The following is a 12,181-nucleotide window of genomic DNA, read 5'->3' as shown; positions in this document are numbered from 1 at the left end:
GGGGGGGAAAAGAAGGAAATCAGACTATGTCACCCCAAAATATGCCTCTTTGACATAAGAATTACTGTTCACTGAAGGCAGTTAAGCAGCAAATACAGGGAAAACTCTACTCATTTCCTTTCTGCCTAAAAGACAGGATATAAATTTTCCTTTACAGGAGAGGACTGTAAATGGCAGGAGAGGAATCTGCAGACAAACCTCACACTCTGTTAGTCTCCCCTCATATATTTACCTTCTCAGTTTCTAGTCCTGAGAAACCTAAAACCATTTTCCTTTGGACAGTCATTTCTCTACAACTGTGTCCTCCATTGAAGATGGCATATAAAACCCCAGTTCTAGCCACCTTTTGAGTTACTCATGTCTGAGTTTGTCCCATGTATACAGGAGATACACACATTAGGGAACTTCTGTCTGTTTTTCTCTTTTTTGTTTGTTTTCTGTTTTTCTCGTTAATCTGTCTTTTGTCACAGAGCCCCAGCAGAGAACCTAGAAGGGTAAAAGGAAAAAAAAAATCTTTCCTCCCCTACAATAACCTACACACAAATTCAACTTAAAGATGGCACGCTATTAAGAGTTGTTGAATCTGGTTGGTTGGTATACAGGTGGTTATGTACTAGTTTTTAATTATACTGTATTGGGGAAAATTTACTAAATGGAGCAGATAAGATGGTGAACTAATCCAGACTGATAGTGGAAGATTCCTCCCGTAGACCCTGGAGATGCCTCAGAAAGGAGATTTGCCAAAAATGTGTAATCTAGATCCAGTTCAGATTCTAGACTTAGGTTTCCTTCATTATTTTTTTCTGAACTACCTGAAAGTTGCAAGCATCATGACTCTTTAGCTGTATTTCAGCATGCATTTTCCAAGAAATAGAACATTCTCCTACAAAATCACAATATCATTATTATACTTCAGTAAATTAGAAATAAATCCCGCTCAGCCAGGCCTGGCTCAGCGGTTGAGCATCGACCTAGGATCCAGGAGATTGCGGTTCGATTCCCAGTCAGGGCACATGCCCGGGTTGTGGGCTTGATCCCCGGTCCGGGGTATGTAGGAGGCAGCCTATCCGTGACAACTCTCTCATCATTGATGTTTCTCTCTCTCTCCCTCTCCCTTCCTCTCTCTGAAATCAATAAAGACATATTTTTAAAAAAGAAAAGAAAGAATTCCCTTGGTCCTAGAGGGTATTATGCTAAATGAAACGTCAGAGAGAGGAAGACAAATACCGTATGATTCCATGTATATGTGGAATCTAAAAAACTAAAACAAATGAACAAAACAAACCAGAAACAGACCACTCTGGCCGGGTAGCTCAATTGGTTGGAGCATCATCCCATACACCAAAAAGGTTTTGGGTTTGATTCGTGGTCAGGGCACATACCTAGGTTTCAGGTTCCATCCCCTGGTGGGGTGCATACAGGAGGCAACCCATTGATGTTTCTCTCTCTCAAAATCAATAAGACTTAAGAAAAATAATTATAAAATCAATAAAACATGTCCTCGGGTGAGGTTAATTTAAAAACAAAACAGAAACAGACCCATAAGTATGGAGAACAAGCTGATGATTGCCGAAGGGCAGGGGGAAGAGGGGAAAAAAAAGACCCAACTACATGTTGTTTATAAGAAACCCACTTACAGTATATATAAAGACATACAGAGATTAAAAATAAATGGATGGAGATAGACCATGCTGATGCTAATCAAAAGAAAGTGAGTAGGTAGGTTAATTTCAGAGCAAATTTTAGCCAGAGGAAAGTTACTAGAAATTAGATTTGTTTGAAAATAATCCAATAATCCAGTGGGTGAGAGGTGATGAGTGGGAATACAAGAAATAATGGTGCTCACTATTTGAAATGGCATCCTTGCACTCAACTTTTGTTTGTTTGAAATTTTCTATTTACCAGCAACAAAGAAGAAAAAGAAGTGAAGAAGGGTTGGGGATTTGAGAAACTAAAGTGAAAACTGAGAAATCCATAAGGAGACAGAAGGTAGTTGGGAGCCAGTTGTGGAGAGACTGCAGCCACAGTGGAAGAGGGTCAGGCGCCTTGAGATGGGGGTGAGAAGAGGGAGAGATTTTTAGTTGTGTTCACCACTACCCCTTCCCTCCCTGCCCTCCTCCCCAGGGTCCTGGGTGGATCATTATCTGCTCCATTGGGTTGGATAGCAGAATGGTTATAGCCAAAATGAAAGGATGAGCAACAGGACCAGGGTGGGGATTCATCCAAAAGGCATCAGGAAGTGATAAAGAAAACAAGGAAGATTTGAAAACAAATGAGCCAGTTGTTTGTGACACACACCGTTGGTGGATAATCCCATAGCTGTTCCCAGCCCCCTTCTTCCTTACTCATCTCTACATTGGAGACTAAAAAAGCCACGTACTTGCTTTCCCAGATTCCCATGCAATTAGACACAGCTCAGGCCAATGAGATATAAGTGGGAGTGTTCTGGAGGACTTCTGGGCAGGGTATGTTGTTTTCTAATAGAAGGGAATGGCATGAGGATGCTTTGCTAACGACATCTCATCCCCTTTTTTTCTTGCCTTGGACATGGAGGTTCTGTCTAGAGTTGTAACAGCTGCCTTGTGATCATGAGGTAGGTTGATAGTCATCAGATCAAAAATCCAACACTCAGGAGCCAAGTAGGAAGGTAGGAAGAGTCCAGGAAGGTTCCTGACTAAACAACTGAACCAATGCCAGCAACAGCCTACATACAGACTCCTTGTTGTGTAACACAAAACAAAGCAAAACAAAAACCCACCTATTTGTTTAAGCCACTTTTATTCATGTTCTCTTTAACCTGAAGCTGAAAACATTCCTGATACTTTGTCCAATAATTTGGAAAAAGGTACAAAGGTGGGATTCAGCCCTGGCTTGCGAGGCTCAGTGGTTAGAGCATCAGCCTGAGTACCAAAGGGTTGGAGGTTTGTGGCACATACCATACCAGTACCTCGGTTGCAGGTTTGATCCCAGGCCCAGTTTGGGCGTGCACGGGAGCCAACCAATTAATGTGTCTCTCTCACATCCATGTTTCTCTCTCTCCCCTCCTTCCCTTGCACTCTCTCTGAAAATCAATGGAAAAAAATATCCTTGGGTGAGGATTAAAAAAATAATAAAAATTTTTTAAAAAATTCAAGTCAACTAAAAATATAGAATATATCCACCACACACACACACACACACACACGTTGGGATTCAAAGAAATGAGTGGGGGTGGGGGAGGCAGAGCCAGTGAAAAAGAGATTTAAAAAGAATTTTTAAAAACTTCTTGCTTGCCTTTCCAACTTGGCCCAGTCAAACAGCTCTCATAAAGAATGGGAGAAGGGCTGTTCTGCCATCAACAAAGTAGTGACCAGAGAGTCAACATTCACACGTGCATCCATGGAGTGGGTTTCAAGAAGTGTGCCCCTCAGGCACTCAAAGAGATCTGAAATTTGCCACGAAGGAGATGGGAACTTCAGATGTGAGCATTGACACCAGGCTCAACAAAGCTGCCTGCGCCAAAGGAATAAGGAATGTTCCATACTGTGTCCTGGTGTGGTTGTCCAGAAAATGTAAGGAGGACTAAGATTCACCAAACAAGGTCTATACGCTGGTTACCTGTGTACCTGTCACCACTTTCAAAAATCTACAGTTAATGAGGATGAGAACTGTCGGTTGCTGAATAGAATTATAAAAGTTCAAAAAATATTTAGTTATTTGAAAGTCTTAATAGCTACACAAACCTGTTGAGAGTGATAAAAAAGAAAAAAATATGCAAATGATCAAAGTACAGAACGAAAAAGGGGAAACAAGGACAAATACAACATAGATAAAAATATTTTTAAAAAATTAATGAACAGCCCTGGCCAGGTAGCTCAGTTGGTTGGAGCATCATCCTGATGCACCAGGGTTTCTGGTTTGATCCCCTGTGGGGGCACATACAGGAGACAGCCAGTGAATGCATGAGTGGGTAGAACAGTGGATTGATGTTTCTTTCTCTAAAAAAAAATCAATAAAAAATTTAATAAAATAAACTTTACATCAATAAATTTCAAAACTTAGATAAAGTGGAAAAATTCTAGAAAAAATGTGTAATATGTCAAAGCTGGCATAATAAAGACATAGCAAACCTACTAAATAAATTGAAATGATCATTTAACCCTTTGCGGTCGTATTAAATTTGGACATGGGTGTCGTACTGGTTGGAATTAAGAGCTTTCAGAGAAATTATGAACTGATACATGAATAGAGTTAAGATTCGTACGGTTCCTTGCTGTGGTGGCTGAGAGCAGACATACGACCTGAACGGTAAAAAAGTTTTGGTGGCTGAGAGTAGACATACGACCGCAAAGGGTTAAAAATCTTCCATCTCCAAAGCTCCAAGTTGTAACGGTTATAGATAAGTTCTGCCAAAATTTCCAGGAGCAATTAGCTCCTTTCTCATACCACTAGTTATAGTCATTTGGGAAAACATAAAACTGGATCCACAGCTGAATAAATATACCAAAATAAACTTCAGACCAGGAATCTAAATGTAAAAAATAAACCTACATGAGTAGTAGAAAAAAAGTGAATTTTTCTTAATATGTATGTGAAGAAAGCCTTTTTAACTATTACTCAAAGTCCAGAAAATATAAAAGATTGATAAATTTGACTCCATTAAACAACATTTTTGCTTGACAAAAATGAAAATATTAGCAACTTACATGGCAGATAAAGGACTAATATCCTTAGTACCTAGAGAGCTCTTTAAAATGAAGGGACAGGCGGGGTGGGCATGGCTCAGCGGTTGATCCACGGCTCGACCTATGAGCCAGGCGATTGCGGTTAGACAGGCTCATCCCCAGTAGGGGGCGTGCAGGAGGTAGCCCATGGATGACTCATCATTGATCTTTCTCTCCCTCTCCGTTTCTGAAATCAATATATATATTTTTAAACCAACACAATAGAGCATACAGATATTGTGTTATAAAGTTGTATGCCTGAAATTTATATAATGTTATACAATAAATTTACCAATGTTACAATAAATTTAATAAAAACTTCGCTAAATAACAAAGAAATAAGAACTGGGGTGGGGGTAGACTAAACCACTGTACAAGAAAATACGAAGATGCACTTCATTTTTATTTTAAAATATGGAATGCTTCACGAATTTGTATCATTCTTGCGTAGGGGCCATGCTAAAAATCTGTATCGTTCCCATTGTAGTGTATGTGCTGCCGAATCGAGCACAGAAAGATGCATTTTAAACGCTTTATTTTGATAACTCTTAAAGAATAAGTACTCAGACTACGTATTCTATTATCAAGAAGCAGACGTGTTAGCCCCAATATGGCTCGGTTAGCTGAGCGTCCTCCCGCGGCCGAGAGACCCACGGTGCGCGAGTTCTGGGCACGCACGTCCAAAAAAAAACATACCCAAAAAGAGAATATGCAAGAGAAAGAAAGTCAATAATCACTTTCCCTCTAAAACAAAAAAATACTTCTTGATGAGCACCCTCAGAAAACCGAGTGCATAAAAAGCAAAGACAGTAGTAATTGCGAGTAAAACCCCCTTTATAACTCACTTTCATCAAACGTCCATTTCACCGCTCGATAAAGACTTAAAGGAGACAACTACAAAGGAAGAAAACCTATTACAAAACCTTTTTTTCCAACCAACGAAAAAAACGAAAACCACTCAGACTGCGTCCTCTCCCTCTTGCTCCCTCAGAGGAGGGAGAAGAACGATCATCAATGGCAAATGGCAGTTGCGCGAGCAACACCAAGCGCCGGCTTCACGCTCAGGAGAGAACACTGCGTCTCCTCCTCGTGGTTTCGGGTGCTCTACACGTTCAGAGAAACTTCTCTAGTCACAAACTATAGAAATGATCCCTGAAAGTATAGTCTTAGCTCCACCGCCGCCGCCCCTGCCGGGTCCATGGCAGCCGTACGCTTTTCGGTCATGGTAACATAGTTTCCCTTTTTTTGGTTTCACTGGCAAAGACACAGTCTTTCCAGTATGTACAATCCTTAAAATGCTATCCCTTAACAATGAATTTTAAAAACTGTAAGTGGCAATGAAATGTAAAAAGTTTTTAAAAACGGCCACTTCATTAACATAATACTGAATGTCAGCCAATCACAATCTGCACCGTTAAAGCCCACGAGGCGTTCACTCAACAGCTCGCGTGAAGCGGCCTCGCCCCGCAGCTAAAGGAAATGGCGGGCTTTTCCTTCCCGAGAGGATCCAGTCGATTCCAGTGATTAGTAAAACTTGCACGCAGCGGTTGTCCAAAAGAGTCTTTCAGACTCTGATGGATTAGAGACAGGTCACCATGGCTGTGGCTGGGAGGAACTGGCGGTTGGGAACCAGCGCTGGGAAACAATTTTTTTTGGTATCATGTTTGCATTATCTGTTCACACTTTGAGTACTTAAAATAAAGCTAGTTGGTGTTTTAACATAAAAAAATCATTGTTAGTGCATCTTCTAATGAGATGAATAAAATATTTTTCAGTTGGTTCACGTGTAATAACAGTTTGCCACTAATCCTATACCTAATTTTGTTTTAAAAAGTGGGAGATCCGAGCAACCTTAAATAAGCAGATGGATGGGAACTGGATTTTTTTATAGCAATTCTACTATTTATGTCCCTTGTTTAATGTCCCGGGTGGTTTCGTTCCAGTAGGCGGTTCACGAGGAGGGAGCCGACGCCCGGACCTGCCTCCCCCGCGCCCAGGTCCTTCCTTCACCGTCCGGCTGAACCTCCGCCACCGCCTCTGCCCCACCCGCCGCCCGGGCCGCTTCCTCTCGCCGTCTCCGCTCCAGCTCCGCGCCCGAACTCCCCTGGCCCTACTTTCCTCCCCGCCCTCCCTCTGCTCCCTCCCCGGGGACAGCGGGCCCGCTCCGGCCTCCCGGCACCTCTCAGCCCCCGCCCCCGCGAGCCTCTCAGCCCCCGCCCCCGCGAGCCTCTCCGCCCCCGCCCCCCGCGAGCCTCTCCGCCCCCGCCCCCCGCGAGCCTCTCCGCCCCCGCCCCCCGCGAGCCTCTCCGCCCCCGCCCCCCGCCAGCCTCTCAGCCCCCCCCGCCCCCGCCAGCCTCTCCGCCCCCGCCCCCGCCCCCCGCCAGCCTCTCAGCCCCCGCGGGCCCGCGCTCCGCCAGCCTCTCAGCCCCCCCGCCCCCGCCAGCCTCTCCGCCCCCGCCCCCGCCCCCCGCCAGCCTCTCAGCCCCCGCGGGCGCGCGCCCCGCTCTCGCCCGGAGGCCCCTCCCGCCCCCGCCGTCGCCGCCGCCGCTCTCAGGGACCCTGGCCCGGGGTCCAGGCGCCAAGGTCCGCGAGTTAAACGCGGGAAATGGTGCCTCCAAGGCCGAGAATTGCCAGACCCCAGCCCTCATTAGCGCTCCTGCAGGTGTACAGTAAATAAAAAGCCTTTACAAGTACTTACGGAAATAGGAAGGTTTATATTAAACCGAGTCAATCCCCGAAGATGATCTGAAAAGAGCCTCCACAAGAGGAAACTAATCCTAAAACTGACTGAGGGTGCACAACTCCTGCACCCTCTCATACCGGGGGTACCCAGCAATTCATGATCTTCCTAGAGAAGGCCGACAGGATTTGCCCCCAGGGCAATAACTAATATGCTAGATCACCAGGAATCTTCTCTGATCCTTCCCAGGTCTTCTGTCTTTTAATTTTTTTAAAAAAATTCTATGGATTGATTGATTTTAGAGAGAGAGGAAGGTAGAGAGAAACATCTGTTTGTTGTTCTAGCCATTCATGCATAAACTGGTTGATTCTTGTACCTGACCTGAGTGGGGATGGAACCCAAACCTTGTCACATCACAAGGACAGGAGGATGAGCTAATGCCAGGGCTCCTCTGTCTTTTAAATTTTTTAAAAATGTATATATCTTTATTGATTTCAGAGAGAGGAAGGGAGAGAGAAACATCAATGATGAGAGAGTCATTGATCAACTGCCTCCTGCACCCCCGGACTGGGGATCGATCCCACAACCCGGGCATGTGCCCTGACTGGGAATCGAATCATGATCTCCTGGATCTTAGGGTGATGCTCAGCCACTGAGTCACACCTGGCCGGGTGAGCATATGTTTATTGTTTGAGAGAGAGGAAGGGAGAGAGAAAAAAAAAAAAGAGAAACAGCACTGTGGCCAGGGATTGAACCTGCAGCCCAGGTACGTGCCCTTGACCCAGAAGTGAAACCATGTCCCTTCAGTAAGCGAGCCAATGCTCTAACACTGCGCCCCGCTGGCTGGGCTTGATTTACTTTTTAATGAGTTTAAATCCTTGATGGGTACAGAATCACACAGATTCTGTTGTCCAATGGCCTTAGCAGGAAGGTTGCTTCAAAATTCGGCAAGAACCCCACCACTGTTACCATGGGCATGAATCACCTTTCAGATCACTCTGGGTGTGTTTGACACCAGGAGTCACTGTGTTGTTTTTTGCTTTGTACACATAAGCGCATCTCTTGCCTAGAGAGAATTGTTTTACCTTGGGCATACATACCTTCAGTTTTCAGAAGAGTTGTGTGCTCCTTCTGTTTCCAGAGATCTTGCCTATAGCCAGCAAAAATGGCCTTGGACCACAGCCTTCCAGACATGATTGTGGTTTTAGAAGTCCTGTTTCCTGCAGGCCTCCACAGGCTCCAAAATAGAGAAAAGAGGACCATGTAAGGCTTTATTTACTTTTCAAGTAGATCTAAAGCACATTCGAGTAAATGTTTATATCAATTAAATCTGAGTATCAGGTGTGTTTTTGTCCTTTATACTTTTCTGTGGAGTTAGAAATAGTTCCTGATGAATTTTAAAAGCCATAATGAAAGAGAAGTGAGGAAGCAGAGACAAAGAGTAAATTAAGAACCTTGTTTTACTATAGGAGTCATTTCACCTAATTAAAAATACACACATATACACACACACATACATATTGAAGTCTCTGATGTTTGAATCAATTTCAAGATTTGTGAAGCACTGTTTAGAAAATTACAGAAGTCACTTTTAAAAGTCTAATATAACAATTCAAAACTGTATCAGCTGATGTAAATGCATCCACAGTAAAGATTACTAAGTTTCTTTCTTAAGGTGAAGCTCAGTGGAAACTGTTTAGAATGAAAAGTTCCATTTGTTCTCTTGTGGCTGCAGGAAAGTTTGGTTTTTGTTTCGGAAGAAAATTCTGACAGAAATCTCTATTAAAAACAAAGTGCAGCTTTTTTCCGTGTTGTGGTTGATCACCGTTTCCCATAAGAACATGGCTGGAAGGTGCTGTCGGTCTAGCGAGCCCCTTCTCTCCCTTCCTGCCCTCCCTCTTTCCTTCTCCCTCTGTCAGTTGGGAGATAACGGAGCCTCCTTGGTCTTCAGGGAAGAGCCGGTCAGTTGTGAGCAGAGAGATGGTGCCTCGGAGGGGGAATGAGAAGCAGCTGGTCTTGTGGGCTGGGCTGGGCCACAGCCCTAGTGGAGGGGTCGGCCTCTGATGGGAGGAGGGCAGAAGCTGGGGGCTGTTAGGTTGCAGGGTGGGAAGATAAGGGAAATAAATGGCTTGTGCTTTCTCAGCGAAATCTGCTGAGAGTGCGAGTTGGGGAGGAGGTGTGGGATGGTTTCGGTGAGAGAAGAAGGTAAAACATGGGTGCCTCGGGAGTGGGAAACAGCCAACAAGAGACATGTCAAGTAATAGTGGGGCCTTCGTCAAGGGTTTGGCTCAGTCGTCTGATTTTTCCAACAGTTCAGCTGCTAAAGGACAGATGCTTAGAATGGAGCAGATTGGGGCTTTACCAGCTGCTGAAAAGGTAGAGGAAGATGGAAGACGAAAGGGGTTAGTGAAGGAGGAACTGCCGGGAACCACAGAAAGGAGGACCAGCTCCATAAATGACCATCCTTGTGGGGGAGTTATTACCGAGACTCCTTCCTCCCCCTCCTTCCATTTGTCACCACGGAGTCAGAGTCTGTGTCCTTCTCGTAAACATAGGCCTTGGAGCAAGATCGTAAACGCTCCTGAAAATAACAGTTTTGCAGCTTCGTTTGGCCCAGCTATTGTTTAATTCCTCTCTCCTGGAGCTTCACTCTCTCCCTCTGTGCTGGCTCCTTCCCATCAGCGTTGAAACATAAGTTTAACACTTTACTGTTAACAAAAATGGGGGGAGAAAGGCTGCCTTTAATCTCACACCCCTTCCAGCTACAGTCTCTTTAATTTTTCAGGGTCAAAATTCTCAAAAGAGATGACTACACTCTCTGCCTGCATTTTCTGCTCTCCACGCCCTCACTCACCAACTCCCAACTTTGGACAGTTGGGCTTCCATCAGGCTCACTCTGGAAACAGTGAAGGCCAAAGTCACCAGCAACTGCCCTGGTGTTGAAGAGAATGGACTTTGCAGCCCCTGTCTCACTCGATCTCTCTTTTGGCAGTATTCACCATTCTCTTCTTGAAACTTCTTTTCTGCTCTTGCTTTCTGTGCTGGCCACACTCCTGGTTTTCCTCCAAACTTCCTAATTTCACACGCTTCTTCTGCTACATCCCTCCTTCAGGCCCCTGTTCCATTCAAGAATAAGACCTAGTTGTAAGGTGGTTTTATTTACTTGCAGCAAGTAAAGGAGAGGGACTTACATCCAAACCTTCGTCTTCCCCAAGGGAGGCTTAGCCATTGCTTATAACAATACTTGGTTAATTACATGTTGATTTCTTCTTTGCAGTTGGCTACACTTATCAGGTTGAGTTCTTGTCAAGCTCATCCTGTTTACAGCAGCATCTGCAACATTTTAACATTTTAACATTTAGTAAGAACAGCATTTAGTAAGAGCCAGGCAGACCCTGGGACCCTTGTCCTATCTAACAAAGGTCAAGTTCTTGAGGTACTGAGGGTTAGGACTTACACTTTTTGGGGGGTTGGGGGGCTCAATTCAACTCATAACACCAAGTGATGCTGATGATGCTTTAAGACAGCAGTCTGATCATATTATTCTCCTTTGAAGCTTTTCAATGGTTCTCCACTGCTCTCAAGGCAAATCCAAGCTCTTAGCTTGGCGCCACCGAAGGCCCATCAAAATCTGGCCTCTGCCACTTAACCCCGTGCCCTTCCTTCACCACGCGTGCTCACACTGTTTATGGTGCCTCTTTGCCTAGAATGCCCTATTTCTATGGATCCTTTAATGCTCTGCCCATGTGTCCCGGAACATTCTGTTAGTGCTCATCACACAAACCTGCCTCCTGGGGCCTAGCGCGGGTTTGACCTAGCGCTCAATAAATTTTTGTTGAATGAATGTATGAAGACAATTATTTTCAAGCCTTTAAAAAAATTCCAAAAGAAATATTTTATTTTTTAATTCAAGAGAAGTGTTAGGTTGGAATTACATGTATATAAAAGACTTTCTGGTTGGACCAGGGTTCCGTATTCCTGCCAATCTGGTTTATGCTCTGCCCCCTGGTGGTGGCCCTAGGCCGCGCGGGAGAACTAAAGGACTATTTAAGGTATTTCCGGAAACCGGGAGTCGGTGACTCATCTTATTTATATACCCACAATGCATTGTGCATAGGATCTTTTCTACTTTAAAACGGCTAGATTATTTTTCTTTCAACTTTCCCCATCCACTGAACATGAGACTACTTTTACAGATTTATGTGAACTAAAGGCAGAAGCTACTAGTTCTTTTGTGGAAATAGTTACCATTGCTTTTCTAGGAGTTACAGTTACCTGAGGACTGTGTGAAAACTTACAGACGCATACTCTGGTTTCTCTTCAGATCGTATAAATCTTTCGCCTTTTACTAAAGATTTCCGTGGAGAGGAACAATTCTGAGTTTATACTCAATTTTTTGAGGTCTTGCGTTAGCAGGACTATACAAAAGTGTATTAAAGTAAGACATGGGATGTTCCTATTTAAGTTGTGGGTGTTAAAGAGGTTTGTGAGGAGCTTCAAGTACAGTAAAATCTCATTGGTGTTGGAAACTGAGTAGAGTGTGTCTGTAATGGGTGGGTGCGTAGGTCTTCTTACTGATTTTCTAGGAGTTTCCAAATTGCTTACCCATAGATTTCTCACCTGTCACTTTTGAACAAACTAGTATGGCTTAGAGATTTGACACTCCCCAGTCCCAACTGCGGCGGGGCCTGTGTGTTTTCTCTCACATTGGTGTTTTTCTCTCTCTGAAAAGCAATGGGAAAAATATCTTTTGGTGTGGCTTAAAAGAAAGAGGGAGGAAGGAAGAAAAGAAGAGAGA

General features: G+C 44.2%; 3 non-coding genes across 3 annotated transcripts; 1 reads left to right on the top strand and 2 right to left on the bottom strand.

The window, feature by feature from the left end:
• Positions 1–5,111: 5,111 nt before the first annotated feature.
• On the bottom strand, positions 5,112–5,214 carry LOC148092410 (U6 spliceosomal RNA). Its single transcript, XR_015715140.1, has one exon. It is a non-coding gene; the product is annotated as a U6 spliceosomal RNA (small nuclear RNA).
• Positions 5,215–5,656: 442 nt separating this feature from the next.
• Positions 5,657–5,871, bottom strand: LOC148092409 (small nucleolar RNA U3). Its single transcript, XR_015715071.1, has one exon. It is a non-coding gene; the product is annotated as a small nucleolar RNA U3 (small nucleolar RNA).
• Positions 5,872–11,687: 5,816 nt separating this feature from the next.
• On the top strand, positions 11,688–11,803 carry LOC148092408 (U5 spliceosomal RNA). Its single transcript, XR_015715068.1, has one exon. It is a non-coding gene; the product is annotated as a U5 spliceosomal RNA (small nuclear RNA).
• Positions 11,804–12,181: the final 378 nt, after the last annotated feature.

The sequence above is a fragment of the Miniopterus natalensis genome, chromosome 9 (genome assembly GCF_054644295.1).
Source record: "Miniopterus natalensis isolate mMinNat1 chromosome 9, mMinNat1.hap1, whole genome shotgun sequence".
NCBI lineage: Eukaryota > Metazoa > Chordata > Mammalia > Chiroptera > Miniopteridae > Miniopterus > Miniopterus natalensis.
This window is presented reverse-complemented; position numbering and strand designations above follow the sequence as displayed.